This window comes from Leucoraja erinacea, chromosome 23 (assembly GCF_028641065.1).
Source record: "Leucoraja erinacea ecotype New England chromosome 23, Leri_hhj_1, whole genome shotgun sequence".
NCBI classification, from domain to species: domain Eukaryota; kingdom Metazoa; phylum Chordata; class Chondrichthyes; order Rajiformes; family Rajidae; genus Leucoraja; species Leucoraja erinaceus.
The window spans coordinates 28,866,838-28,879,564 of record NC_073399.1 but is presented as its reverse complement, the minus strand read 5'-3'; the positions used below and the strand labels follow the sequence as shown (position 1 = coordinate 28,879,564).

The 12,727-nt window shown below is 42.4% G+C and overlaps 1 protein-coding gene across 3 annotated transcripts in view; it reads left to right on the top strand.

The window, feature by feature from the left end:
- LOC129708437 (RNA binding protein fox-1 homolog 3-like) overlaps positions 1–12,727 on the top strand; it is a 1,476,502-nt gene that overhangs the window by 912,299 nt on the left and 551,476 nt on the right. The gene's annotated exons all lie outside the window — the stretch shown is intronic.

The following is a 12,727-nucleotide window of genomic DNA, read 5'->3' as shown; positions in this document are numbered from 1 at the left end:
TTTTGTTTTGGATTATTGACCACAGCTTTGGTACCAAAAAAGTCATGGTATTATATCAACTCATTAGAGAGGAGTAAATTATTATTTAATTGAATAATTAATCACCTACTCTGCTTAATCTTTTAGACTGTTGGCATCTGTCACAGTGTTGCATGTTTCTGCCTGTTACTATTATTTATTTTATGTAGCCTAGTGATTTCAATAATAAATGACTCAAAAATTGGCAATAATTAAATGATTCGCAAAGTGACAGGGAATTTCTTTCCAGCGGTTTGAGTATCCAACCCCTTGAACTGTTAGTGATTTTATTGCAAACTTCCCTTTCCTTAGGAACTTCCTGAGCCAGTTTAAATGATAGAGGCACCCTTCACAGCTTCAAGCAGAATACTTTCTTCAATAGTATTACTGCCGCTTGAAGTGCATTCCGAAAAAAAAAAAAATGAGCAGCAAATTGTTCGGATCAGTAAGTTCACTTCAGGTTCAATGTCACGAGATTTCACATTTTCCCCTGCATTAACGGACAACATCTGCTACTGAATATCCCTCGATGGTCTGAATAGAAAAAATGGGACTGAAGATTCACACCAAAAATACCTGGTGTTTAGCCGAAGGCTGGTGAATCTTGTGAAATTCATTGCCACAGGCGGTTGTGGAGGACAAGTCAATGGATATTTTTAAGGCGGATTCTAGATTAGTATGGGCGTCGGGGGTTATGGGCAGGAGAAGGAGAGAAAGATAGATCAGCCATGATTGAATGGCGGAGTAGACTTGATGGGTTGAATTATCTAATTCTGCTCTTAGAACCTAAACTTTTCTGACAAGGCAATTTTAGGTAGCCTTTATCAGCCACTTCACCTTTCCCCTCCCCTCCTAACCCCCTCCCCTATGCCCCACCTGGACTCACACCTATCTCTCCCCTCCCCCTTCACCTACACCCACATTCCTTCCTCTGGCTTCACAATTTGCATCTCTCAAACACTTCTCACCTATGTCCACTGATTACCACTGCTTTGTCCTGCCATCCTCTTTCTCAGCTCCCCCCCCCCCCCCAGCACAATCAGTCTGAACAAGGGCCCCAACACAAAACGTTACCTAGACATGTTCTCCAAGGATGCTGACTGACCCGCTGAGTTAGACTTTAAATCTTTAGAGATACAATGTGGACAGCAGGTCCACCGAGTGCATTCCGACCATCGCCCACCCCGTACACTAGCCCTGTCCTACACACTAGGGACAATTCACAGCAGCTGATTAACTTACAAACCAGCTCGTCTTTGGAATGTGGGAGGAAACCGGAGCACTCGACGAAAACCCACGCAACCACTGGGAGAACATGTAAACTCCAAACAGACACCACCTGAGGTCAGGATCGAAACTGGGTCTCTGGCGCTGTGAGGCAGCAACTCTAACGCTGTGCCACCCACTAAGTTACTCCGGCACCTTTTGTCATAAAAGTTGGCTGTACATGTGTTGCTGTCTTTAATCTGGTATTTATGGACACTGGTAGCAAAAGCAAAAAGCACTCCGGGCCTTCAATGAGGCAGTGCTGCAGTGCTAGTCATTCATGTAGTATTCAGCTGGCTAAATGCAGTTGAGGTGCTGGGTCATTGTATTTCCTGACCACCAGTACAGGTCTCCTCCCTGCTAGCAGTGGGGGGGGGGGGGGGGGTCCAGATCATTGAAAGGAGCCTTCTCTCAGTCACGGCTGCATGGCGTAAGTAATGTGTTGGTGTGGGAGACGATGGCATTCTTGACGTGTTGAGCAAAACAAATGATGACAGGTTTGATTAAAAGTAGCTGTTTCTGTTCTGACTCCATTACTGTTCAGCATGTTAGCGACTGTCACAATGAGATATTTACTCACTGCGGCTAGCAACGTCTTGGCAAGGATGCAGCATGGCAGAGCAGAGGGGAAAAGGCAAAGTGGCGAGGTACTACCAGAAGTTTGAATGTGTTAATTACTAAGTTCCGACATCAGGTCAAGCCTTTGGTCTGTCATTGTTTTCTCGACGGTCGAGTCGCTTTGAAACCAGAAATATCAGGCAGTCTATATGTGGATGTTAATTCAAGTAAGAGTTAATTGTGAAGGTAGACACAAAATGCTGGAGTAACTCAGCGGGGCAGGCAGCATCTCTGGAGAAAAGGAATAGATGACGTTTTGGGTCGGAGTTAATTGTGATGCTATGACCATTTTATGCCGGCAAGCTTGATATTGTCTGGCAAATATGATTTGGACATAGTGAACAATGAGTCTATAACCACTGCAAGATACTATGCAACCTTCCCTGGATTAAAGCCTTCCCAAAAATAATTAAAAAAGCAATGTTTTACAACCTTCTTCACATCAGTGATGGGAATTATCTCTCTCACAGGTTGGTAATTGCAATCCCATGACACAACTTCCCTGCCTCACTTCCCCATGCTCTTGAGCTTTCTTGGCAAATAATTGTGCACTGATGATTGAGACATAAAACTGAACAGCAAATAAAAAGAAAAAAAAGTTTCAAGCTTCTGTTTTCCAAACTAAAATTGAATCAAGCTAGACAGAATTTATTTTGACTTTAGATACAATAGTTTTTGACTAAATTTCACGCAAGGCGGAGGCTAAAATTCAGGGCAAGACGCAAAGTACTGGGGGAAGTTATAGGGTGGGGCAGCATCTGTGGGGGACATGGATAGGCGACATTTCAGGTCGGGGATCCAATTTCAGAGCGGAAGCGTAGCAGTTGAGTTGCTGTCTTGCAGTGCCTGAGTCCTGGGTTCGATCCTGACTACGGATGCTGTCTGTATGGCGTTTGTACGTTTTCCCTGTGATTGCGTGGGTTTCCTTTGGGTGCTCTGGTTTCTTCCCACAGTTCAACGACATACAGGTTTGGAGGTAAATTGGCTTCAGTAGCATTGTAAATGGTCCCTAGTGTGTAGGATAATGCTAGTGTACTGTGAGTATGAGTGCAGGCAGGTGGGACTAAGGGGAAAAAAATTTGTTCGGCATGGACTTGTAGGGCCGAGATGGCCTGTTTCCGTGCTGTAATTGTTATATGGTTTATATGGTTATATGGTTACTGGGGTGAACGCTGGTCGGCGTGCACTTGGTAATGATGAAGGCATGTTTCTGTGCTGTATTGTTAAGGTTTAAAGTCAAAGTACTGGAGCAACTCAGTCGGTCAGGCAGCATCTGTGATTATAGCAGGAGGGAGGAAGCTGGTAAAGAGAAGTTGGGTCGTGACAAAGTCTGTCAAGTGAGAGGAGTTTGATAAACAGATGGGTGGAGTATGCGACAAAGGCTGGAGGTGAAAAGGAGGCAAATGGGTTTCGGGTAAGGAGAGAAGAGGATGAAGTGTGAAACCAGAGGGAGGGTTGTAGGTGGAAGGGGATGGGTGGTAGGGGGAGGAGGGAGAAAGAAAGAAGAAGGAAGGATGGTGGGAATGTTGGGTGGAGGAGCACAAGAAAGATAGTGTAAGGTGTTAATACATAGAACATGGAACAGTTCAATGCATGTACACGCTCTTCCGTCCACAATGTTTGTGCCGAACATCACGCTAAGATCAACTCCCACCTGTCTACACATATGCCATATCCCTCCATTCCCTGCAAAATCCACGTGGCTATCCAAAAGTCCTGGAAGTCCAAAGGGCGATTCTTAAAATAGGAGATTTCAATGTTCCTGCTGTTGTGTTGTAAGCTACCCAAGTGGAATATGAGATGCTGTTCCTCCAGTGGCGTTAGTGGTGCAGCAGGTAGAGCTGCTTCCTCACAGCGCCAGAGACACGGGGACGATCCTCACTTTGGATGTTCTCACTGTGACCTCGTGGGTTTCCACCGGGTGCTCTGGTTTTCTCCCACATCCCAAAGACGTGTGGGTTTGTAGGTTAATTGTTCTCTGTAAATTGCCCCAAGTGTGTAGGGAATGAATGTGAAAGTGTGATCACATAAAACGTGTGTAAATGGGTGATTAACGGTCGGAATGGACACGATGGGCTGAAAGGCATGTTTGCATGCTGCATCTCTAAGTACATTCTCACCTATCCATGTTCTCCAGCGATGCCGCCTGACCCGCTGAGCTACTCAAGCTCTTTGCATCTATTTTTGTAAGCCAGCATTTGCAGTTCCTTGCTCCTTTTATCCTGCACCTCTATCCTGCACCTGTACACTGTGGGTGGCTCCACTGTAATCATGTATTGTCTTTCCACTGACTGGTTAGCACGCAACAAGGAGCTTTTCACTGTACCTCTGTACACGTGACAATAAACTAATCTACACTCGGGGTTAATTCCATAGATTTACTGCTGAGGTTTCTGTCCGAAACTGCTTGGCGAGTATCTTCACCGGTACTACCAGGAGTGACAGCGTTTATATTGTAGGATGCAGCTAAGGATCGAGGTATTTGTCCCGCAGATACAGCAGGGAGGCCGGGTCTGAAGCCGCTAATCCGTGCCTCTATTGGCACCTTGTTTATGTCCCGGTGCAAACTGAAGGGCTACTCTTTCCCCCACCCCCCCTCCCAGCAGCAGCATTATCAGATAGATATTGCAGAGTGCAACTGGCTGTAAACTAAATTGCAAGGAGCAATCAATAGAATTGAAACTTCCAAATTGAAAAGTAAACGTATTGTGATCTGACTTTCTCTCAGGAAGGGGTTGGATTTACAAAGCAGTTGGTTAAAAGATCCCAAGATGCTTAAAACTGCAGATTGGAGCAAGGAAAGGCTATTGATCCAATCCTTGGTGCAATTCCCTTGAATGTTACTGGCAAAAATATCAAGTAACTCATAGAACATAGAACGCAACATAGAAACAGGCCCTGTGGCCCAATATGTCCGTGCTGAGCATGATGCCAAGTTAAACTAATCTCTTCTGCGTGCACATGATCCATATCCCTCCATTCCCTGCATATCCACAGGGAATCTCCTCGCCCGGGGTCATATGTTGCAGGCCATGATTTGTCCCGCCACTTCTCGCTTCCAGTTTTGTTTCCTTGCTCCTCCCAATCAGTCTGAAGAAGGATCCCGACTCAGACTCTCCTCGCATGCATAAACCTATTACCTACCAGGCTTTGTCCTACCCCCCTCTCTTCCAGCTTTCTTTCTTCCCTCTCACCCCTACAATCAGTCCAAAAAAGGGTCCCTGCCCGTAATGTCGCCCATCCATTTTATCCAGCGATGCTGCTTGACCCACTGAGTTACTCCAGCGCTTTGTGTCTTTTGGTATGAACCAGCATCTGCAGTTTATCACTTGTCGGTGTAGACTGGTCAGGGATCACTGGTCAGTGCAGACTCGGTGGGCCGAAGGGCCTGTTTCCACACTGTATCTCTAAACTAAACTTAAAAACTAAATGCCAGCCCTGGTCAGCTGGTTCCAGGCACTCCCCACACTCTGCGTTTTAAAAAATAAAAACCTGCCCCGCACATCTCCTTTAAACTTTGCCCTTTTCCATCTCTGACTGGCAATATTCTGACTACAAGTTGGATAAAAGTCCAGCCATGATGTCAATAAACTGGGGGCAGAAAGCATTGCAAATTTGGATGGATGTTTCAGCTTACTACCTTTTCAAACGCATCAGGATTGCAGTATGTAATACACACTCCGATGAACAAAATGGATGGAAATCACTCAATCAATTCCTTGAATCCATGTAAAGCCCATCTTGTGAAGTACTTTGCTGCAGGTTTATTACTCAACCTCGAATATTCTACGCTTCAACATGCAGAGCTTGTTTCACCTGATCTAGTGGGAGGACTGGCGTTGGCGTGTAGGAGTTTGTTTCATTTAACTGTTTGGATCCTCGCAGTGCAATTTTGCTCTGCTTCAGCTCCCACATTTCACACCAATTACATTCCATGAACCATCACTGCACTGATAAATCCTCTTAATCCTTTTTTCTAATATTGGCTTTGGCGTATTCATGGCAAAAGCAGATCACGCAACGTAACAGATGCACAAACACGATGCGTATTTGGACTAGAATATCGCTTACTTGCAGCAAAAATCTGCAAAGATCTTTCCCGAGAGTGTTCCCAAACAGCATTTGGCACTGAATATCAAAAGAACTCCAGATGATGAAAAACTGAAATAATATCTGAAAGTGCTGGAAACACCCATCAGGTCAGGCAGCATCTGTGGAAAGCGAAACTAAGTTATCGATTTGCGTTAAAGTCTGTTCAATTGACAGTGAGCTATAAAAAGGGATGTTAGGGTAGATGTAAAGAGATAGATTGTAAGGAGGAAGGAGAGAGATATTGAGCTTAAAGGGAGGATTTGTACACGGTTGTGTTTTGTTAGCTGAAGACACACGTAAAATGGCGAGTGACCAGATTTCGCGTTACTCAAGCGATCCATATCCCTCTATTCCCCGCTCTTCCACGTGCCTGTTTAGTGTAGAGATACAGCACGGAAACAGGCCACTCAGCCCACTGAATTCCTGCTGACCAGCGATCCCCGCATACTAACACTATCCTGCACACTCGGGACAATTTACAATTTTACCTAAGCTAATTAACCTACAAACCCGCATGTGCGGGAGGCTACTGGAGAACCCGGTGAAAACCCACGTGGTCACAGGGAGAACGTGAAAATCAGACAGCACCTGTCTGAAAAAGTTATTTATGCTACCTGAGCATGAATTTCCCCGAAACATTACAGTCTAGTGTAGAATTTACTCCACTGTGGCACTGAAAATGAAGGGGGCATCTTAAGTCATTGTATCAAAAGAATCTCTCAAGTACTGTTCTTGTCAGATTGGACAGAAAGCTTGATGCAACTTCTCAGTGCAAAGAGAATAAAATATTGAATCTGCCTCTGTTATCGCCTCCAATGCTGATAGAGGGATCAAAACAATTTTACTCAAACACTAGAATTCTGTTTGTGACACCCAATTGTTTACATGTTGTATTTAATTTAATTTTTTTGATGCAATTACAATATATGACACAGATAATTAATACAACTGTGGGAGGAATATTGCGATGAATATTTTAGTTTTGAAGGAAGTTTGTTTCCAATTTAATTGGGATTTTTTTTGGTACGTTCTCTCCTGACGTTATTAAATAATTCTCTGTTGCTTCCAGTTTGAAGTTGTTCAAACTAGCATCGAGCTCCAGACTTGTGTGCCTTTTTATAGTGGAGTGTTATATCATTATCTTCCTCGGCTTTCATTGTTGTCACAAACCTCTCGTCTGATCCTAAAGTCTGGCGGGTGAGTTGTTTTTAGATATGTGGCAAAGCTGAAGCAGGGTTCCGGGGAAGGTTTCAGAGAAGCAGTCTATTTCTCATGCTTGCAGAGACAAGGAACTGCTGATGCTGGCTTATAAGAACGAAAGGCACAATGTGCTGGAGTAACTCAGCGGGTCAGGCAGCACCCCTGGAAGAACACGGGTAGGTGATGTTTCCGCTCGGGATTCTTCTTCCTACCCGAAACGTCTCCTGTCCATGTGTCCAAGTCATGGATTAGATCTGGTCCCAATATTTAAACTAGAGAGAGCCTCCGATTGAAGTAGATATTTAATTTTTTTGTGGGCATATTTTTGGTTTCTTAGAGAAATTCTCTTTTGAATATGATACCTCGATCAGCTGACATTTTCTGCACCATTTCTTGAAGATGCTGGGTGGATCCAGAGCAGCAACACTGGCTCAGTGCTGACATGTAGAAGCAAGGAACTGCAGATGCTGGGTTATACTATAGATAGACACAAAGCGCTGGAGTGGGTCAGGTGGAGAAAATTCTGTTTCTGTTCAGGACCCTACTTCAGACTAAAAGTAGTTCAGTAGCTGATTTTTCCGTCTGAAGAACGATCGGAATCCGAAAAAATTGCCTGTTCCTTTTCTCCAGAGATGCTACCTGACCCGCAGAGTTATTCAAGCATTTTGTGTCTCTCTAAACTTATCTGATGTTCAACCACCATTGGTTTTATGAGTTTACCTTGTGAGGTGCAGGGTGGAAACAAGCCCTTCGGCCCGTCGAGCCCATGCCGACCATCAATGATAATAATAATAATAATAATAATAAATTTTATTTATGGGCGCCTTTCAAGAGTCTCAAGGACACCTTATAAAATATAGCAAATAGAGTAAAACCATGTAAGCGGAATGAAATAAATAGTAAAGATATCACCAGTACACATATTAAAGACAGAATTCAATCCAAAGACAAATATCAAAAACACAATATGAAGAGAGAGCAGCGGCAGCTAAACCACGCCAGCGTACACTCTCCCTTTCGGCAGCCATCTTGGACACAGAATAAACCATATAACCATATAACAATTACAGCACGGAAACAGGCCATCTCGGCCCTACAAGTCCGTGCCGAACAATTATTTTCCCTTAGTCCCACCTGCCTGCACTCGTACCATAACCCTCCATTCCCTTCTCATCCATATGCCTATCCAATTTATTTTAAATGATACCAATGAACCTGCCTCCACCACTTCCACTGGAAGCTCATTCCACACCACTACCACTCTCTGAGTAAAGAAGTTCCCCCTCATGTTACCCCTAAAATTCTGTCCCTTAATTCTGAAGTCATGTCCTCTTGTTTGAATCTTCCCTATTTTCAAAGGGAAAAGCTTGTCTACATCAACTCTGTCTATCCCTCTCATCATTTTAAAGACCTCTATCAGGTCCCCCCTTAACCTTCTGAACTCCAGAGAATAAAGACCTAACTTATTCAACCTTTCTCTGTAACTTAATTGTTGAAACCCAGGCAACATTCTAGTAAATCTCCTCTGTACTCTCTCTATTTTGTTGACATCCTTCCTATAATTGGGCGACCAATAATAATTTACACACAAAAAAAACATCCCCCCACAATGGTTACCACTGTGGGGGAAGGCACAATCGATTGGTTCTGTGTTATTCTACATTCTCATCCACTCACTGCACACAAGTGGCAATTTACAGAGGGGCAACCTTCAAACCCGCATGTCTTTGGGAGGTCTCAATAAATCATCTGCGTGGGAAAAGTTGCCCCTCGGTTTCCTATTAAATCTTTCCTCCCATGGCCCTAATCCTACATCCCCTATTCTTGATTCCACTACTCTGAATCAAAGACTGTGCAAAATTCACCCTATTTATTCCTCTAATGATTTACAACGATGTGGCTAGAACTTGGGAGCCTGATCTGTAGGGAGAGGTTGGACTGGTTAGGGCTGTACTCCTTGGAGCATAGGAGGGTGAGAGGTGATCTTATAGAGGTGTGTCAGATAACAGGAATAGAGTACTAGTCCTTAACCCAGGAATCGAGAACAAGATGACATGGTTTTAAAGTGAGCGGGGAAAGATTTAATGAGGCAACTTTTTCACACAGGGTAGTGAGTATGTGGAATGAGCTGCTTAACTGACAAGCTTACCCCTCATCCTCCTGCACACTAAGGAAAGAAGCCCTAGCGTGCCCAACCTCTCCCTGCAGCTTGCATCAGAGGCACCTAGACTGATACAACGCACAAAAAATATAAATTATGCATAAATTACTAATAAAATTAGTATTTTCGGACCAGAAGCTGTAAATTAGTAATTAGGTCTCAGTATATTAACAAACCATCAGCTGCATCCGAGCCAGACCAACATGACTTCTTCAGTCTATTTTTAAATAGTGAAACTTTTCTATGAATACCTGATTCTCCTCGATTCACAGATTTCTGTAGATTACCCTGGAGAAAGCTACAAATCAGCCTCAATGTAGCAGAACAGGTGATCACTGACTGCAAACCCTGGATTTCTGCATTTAGTTATGTTTCCGTGTAGTCCAGAAGTCCCTATACGAGTTCCTCTACTATAATATTGAATGTCATTATTCAAAAGGACACAGTGCTGGAGTAACTCAGCAGGTCGGGCAGCATTTCTGGGGAACGTGGATAGGTGATTTTTCTTCAGGCTGATTGAAGGGGGGAGAGGGAGAAAGCTGGGAAAGGGGAGGGGCAGGACAAAGCACGACTGGTAATAGATTGGCACAGACGAGGGGGGGGTTCTGACAAGCAGATGGTTGAAAGAAAGGCCAGAGATGAGAACAGAAGGTGTGAGACAGGTTTTAGAGAGTTGTGGATTGTGAAGCCAGGGGAGGAAAGTAGCAGGAGGGGTAGGGGAGGGTTGTGGAGGGGAGAAATGGGTGAGAGTTCACATGGGACACGGGAGGAAAGGTATACGAATAGGGTAGTTTTAGAGGGATGCGGGCAAATTGCAGGCACGAGTGTACTGGCAGCAACAGTAGATGCTGGTTTAAACCGAAGATAGACACAACGTGGAGTAACTCTGCGGGATAGGCAGCATTCTGCAGAGAATGAATGGGTGACATTTCGGATTGAGACCCTTCTTCAGACTGATGTCAGGAGAGAGGGAGATGCTTAGATAAGGAAGTGTAAGGTGTGAAAACAGGTCAATGTGGATGGAGATCAAGGAATATGTAGAATAGATCATTGGTATCTGGGAGAAGGTAACAAAAATGGGAACAGATAAAATGTAGCCGGCGACAGTCAGACTGGGAAGGGGGAGGGGTGGAGAGAGAGGGAAAGCAAGGGCTACTTGAAGTTAGAGAAGTCAATGTTCATACCATTATAAGCTGCCCAAGCAAAATATTAGGTGTTGTTCCTCCAACTCATGTAGATGGGACATCTTAGTTGACATGGACATGTTTGGGTGAAGGGCTTGTTTCCATGCCAAACCATTTCAGATTCAATATTTGCTTCTCAAGATATGCTTCTCAAGATATGTCTCCAATACTTTTTCTTTAACAAATACATCTTTATCTTTTTTGTTCAAACAAAAACTGGTAATTAATGCCTGCCTGTCTTCAATGTTGGTATAGATATCGTTAGCTGTTTACAACAGAATTTGTGAAACGATACTTTGAATATTTTGTACTTTTTAGTTTTTTTTGTCAACCTATCATCACATGATCAAGAGAATCTCACTGATTAAAACATTTTTTCAAAAATCCACATTTAAAACGATTGAATTTTTCAACCACTGTTCGTTGATCGCAGTTCATCCACCATAGTTTTGCCTTGAAATGTAAAAGCAAGGTACCTGATGGCATTTGTTATTTGTTAGACTTGCCTGTGCATCTTCAAAAATAAAAATATCCAAATAAATTTAAAATGTTATACTTCCAATTTAATTAAAACCTGAATGTGTGTGAATTGCTGAATTTCCAATCTCAGAAAGCATCCTATTAATTAATGTGCACTACATTGTTCAAAGGATTCTTAAACTGGAAAAGATCATAGTGTTCAATTTTATACTCCATCAAAATCCAGCAGCAACGCACCATTCAATACAACTCAGCGGGTAGGCAGTGTTGGAGTACTATCTTCCGACAACCATAAATTGGTTCACTCCATTCGGATATCTGTATTTAACCTTGCATCTTCCAGTAAATAAAACTCTGCATCATTCATCTTGTTGGTCTTTCCTGGAGGAATTCTGACGCTGTGTTTTTAGAAGAAGAAATACCATTTGAATAAGTGCTTTTAATATATCAGTTCCGTTCATGTTTGTGTGTGGGGCAATGTCAAATGTCTTTCTGTTCCAATGCAGGAAACAAAACCTTCACTATAATTTTGCGTTGTTTAAACCTTCTACTATAGATAAATCATTTACACAATGGGAAAGAATAGGAATCAAAATGCTCGGAGACTTGTATGAATTCGGAAAATTATTATCATTTCAACAATTACAACTGAAATATCATTTGAGAAATAATCAATATTTTAAATATCTTCAATTGTGTGACTATCTGAAAAAATACACAAAAGACTATCATAACATGCCTCCAGATTTACTGGACGAAGCAATGAAGACAAAGGCCGAATCAGCAAACCTAATATCATACTTATACAACACTATTTTAAATATAGAAATACCTGCAATTGATGGTATTAGAAGAGACTAGGAACAAGAACTAGCTATAAAAATTTCAAAAGAGAGCTGGGATAAACACTTACTATATGTGCATAAATGCTCGATCAACGTACGACATACTCTAATTCAATTCAAAACATTACATAGACTAAACTTTTCCCTAACGTCTCACCCATTTGTGATAAATGTCAGCCTCATGAAGCTACCATAGCGCACACTTTTGTTTTTTGTATAAAAATCCAAATATTCTGGAACGAAATATTTGAAATCTTCACAAAACTATTTAAAATAAAACTCATACCAAAAGCAGAATGGATTATTTTTGGAATAACCGAAGGTAGCCCCGAACTAAACGCGTTTCAAAAGAATTTACTTAATTACGGGCTAATAATGGGGAAAAAAAGCTTATACTCAAATTCTGGAAAAACGCTCCTATACCAACAATAAAAATGTGGATTTCAAACATGTTCGAAACATTACATCTGGAAGAGATGAGACTCCTCCTAGCAGGCAAAGCAAACCACTTCCAAAATACGTGGTCTGCATTTATGGACTTATTACAAGCATAAGGTGCAATAGTAATTTAAAAAATAAATGGTGCCAGGATCTGGTTAACGGGGGGTAAAAATACGGTTTGTAAATCCCTTTTTGCGGAGTTTAAAAAAATATATATAATAGAGCGATTGTTACTCTTTCTTTCTTTCTTCCTTTTCTAGGGTCTGTTTCTTAACTTTCTTCTCTAACTCCTTTTCTAATGGGATTTCTTTTCCCAACACTTTCCTGCACCTTCACGACTCTTTCTCACTTTCCTTACTTTTATTTCTATCTTTTTTAAAGCTCAAAAAATGAAGGGGTACAACAAATGTAATCAGATATAT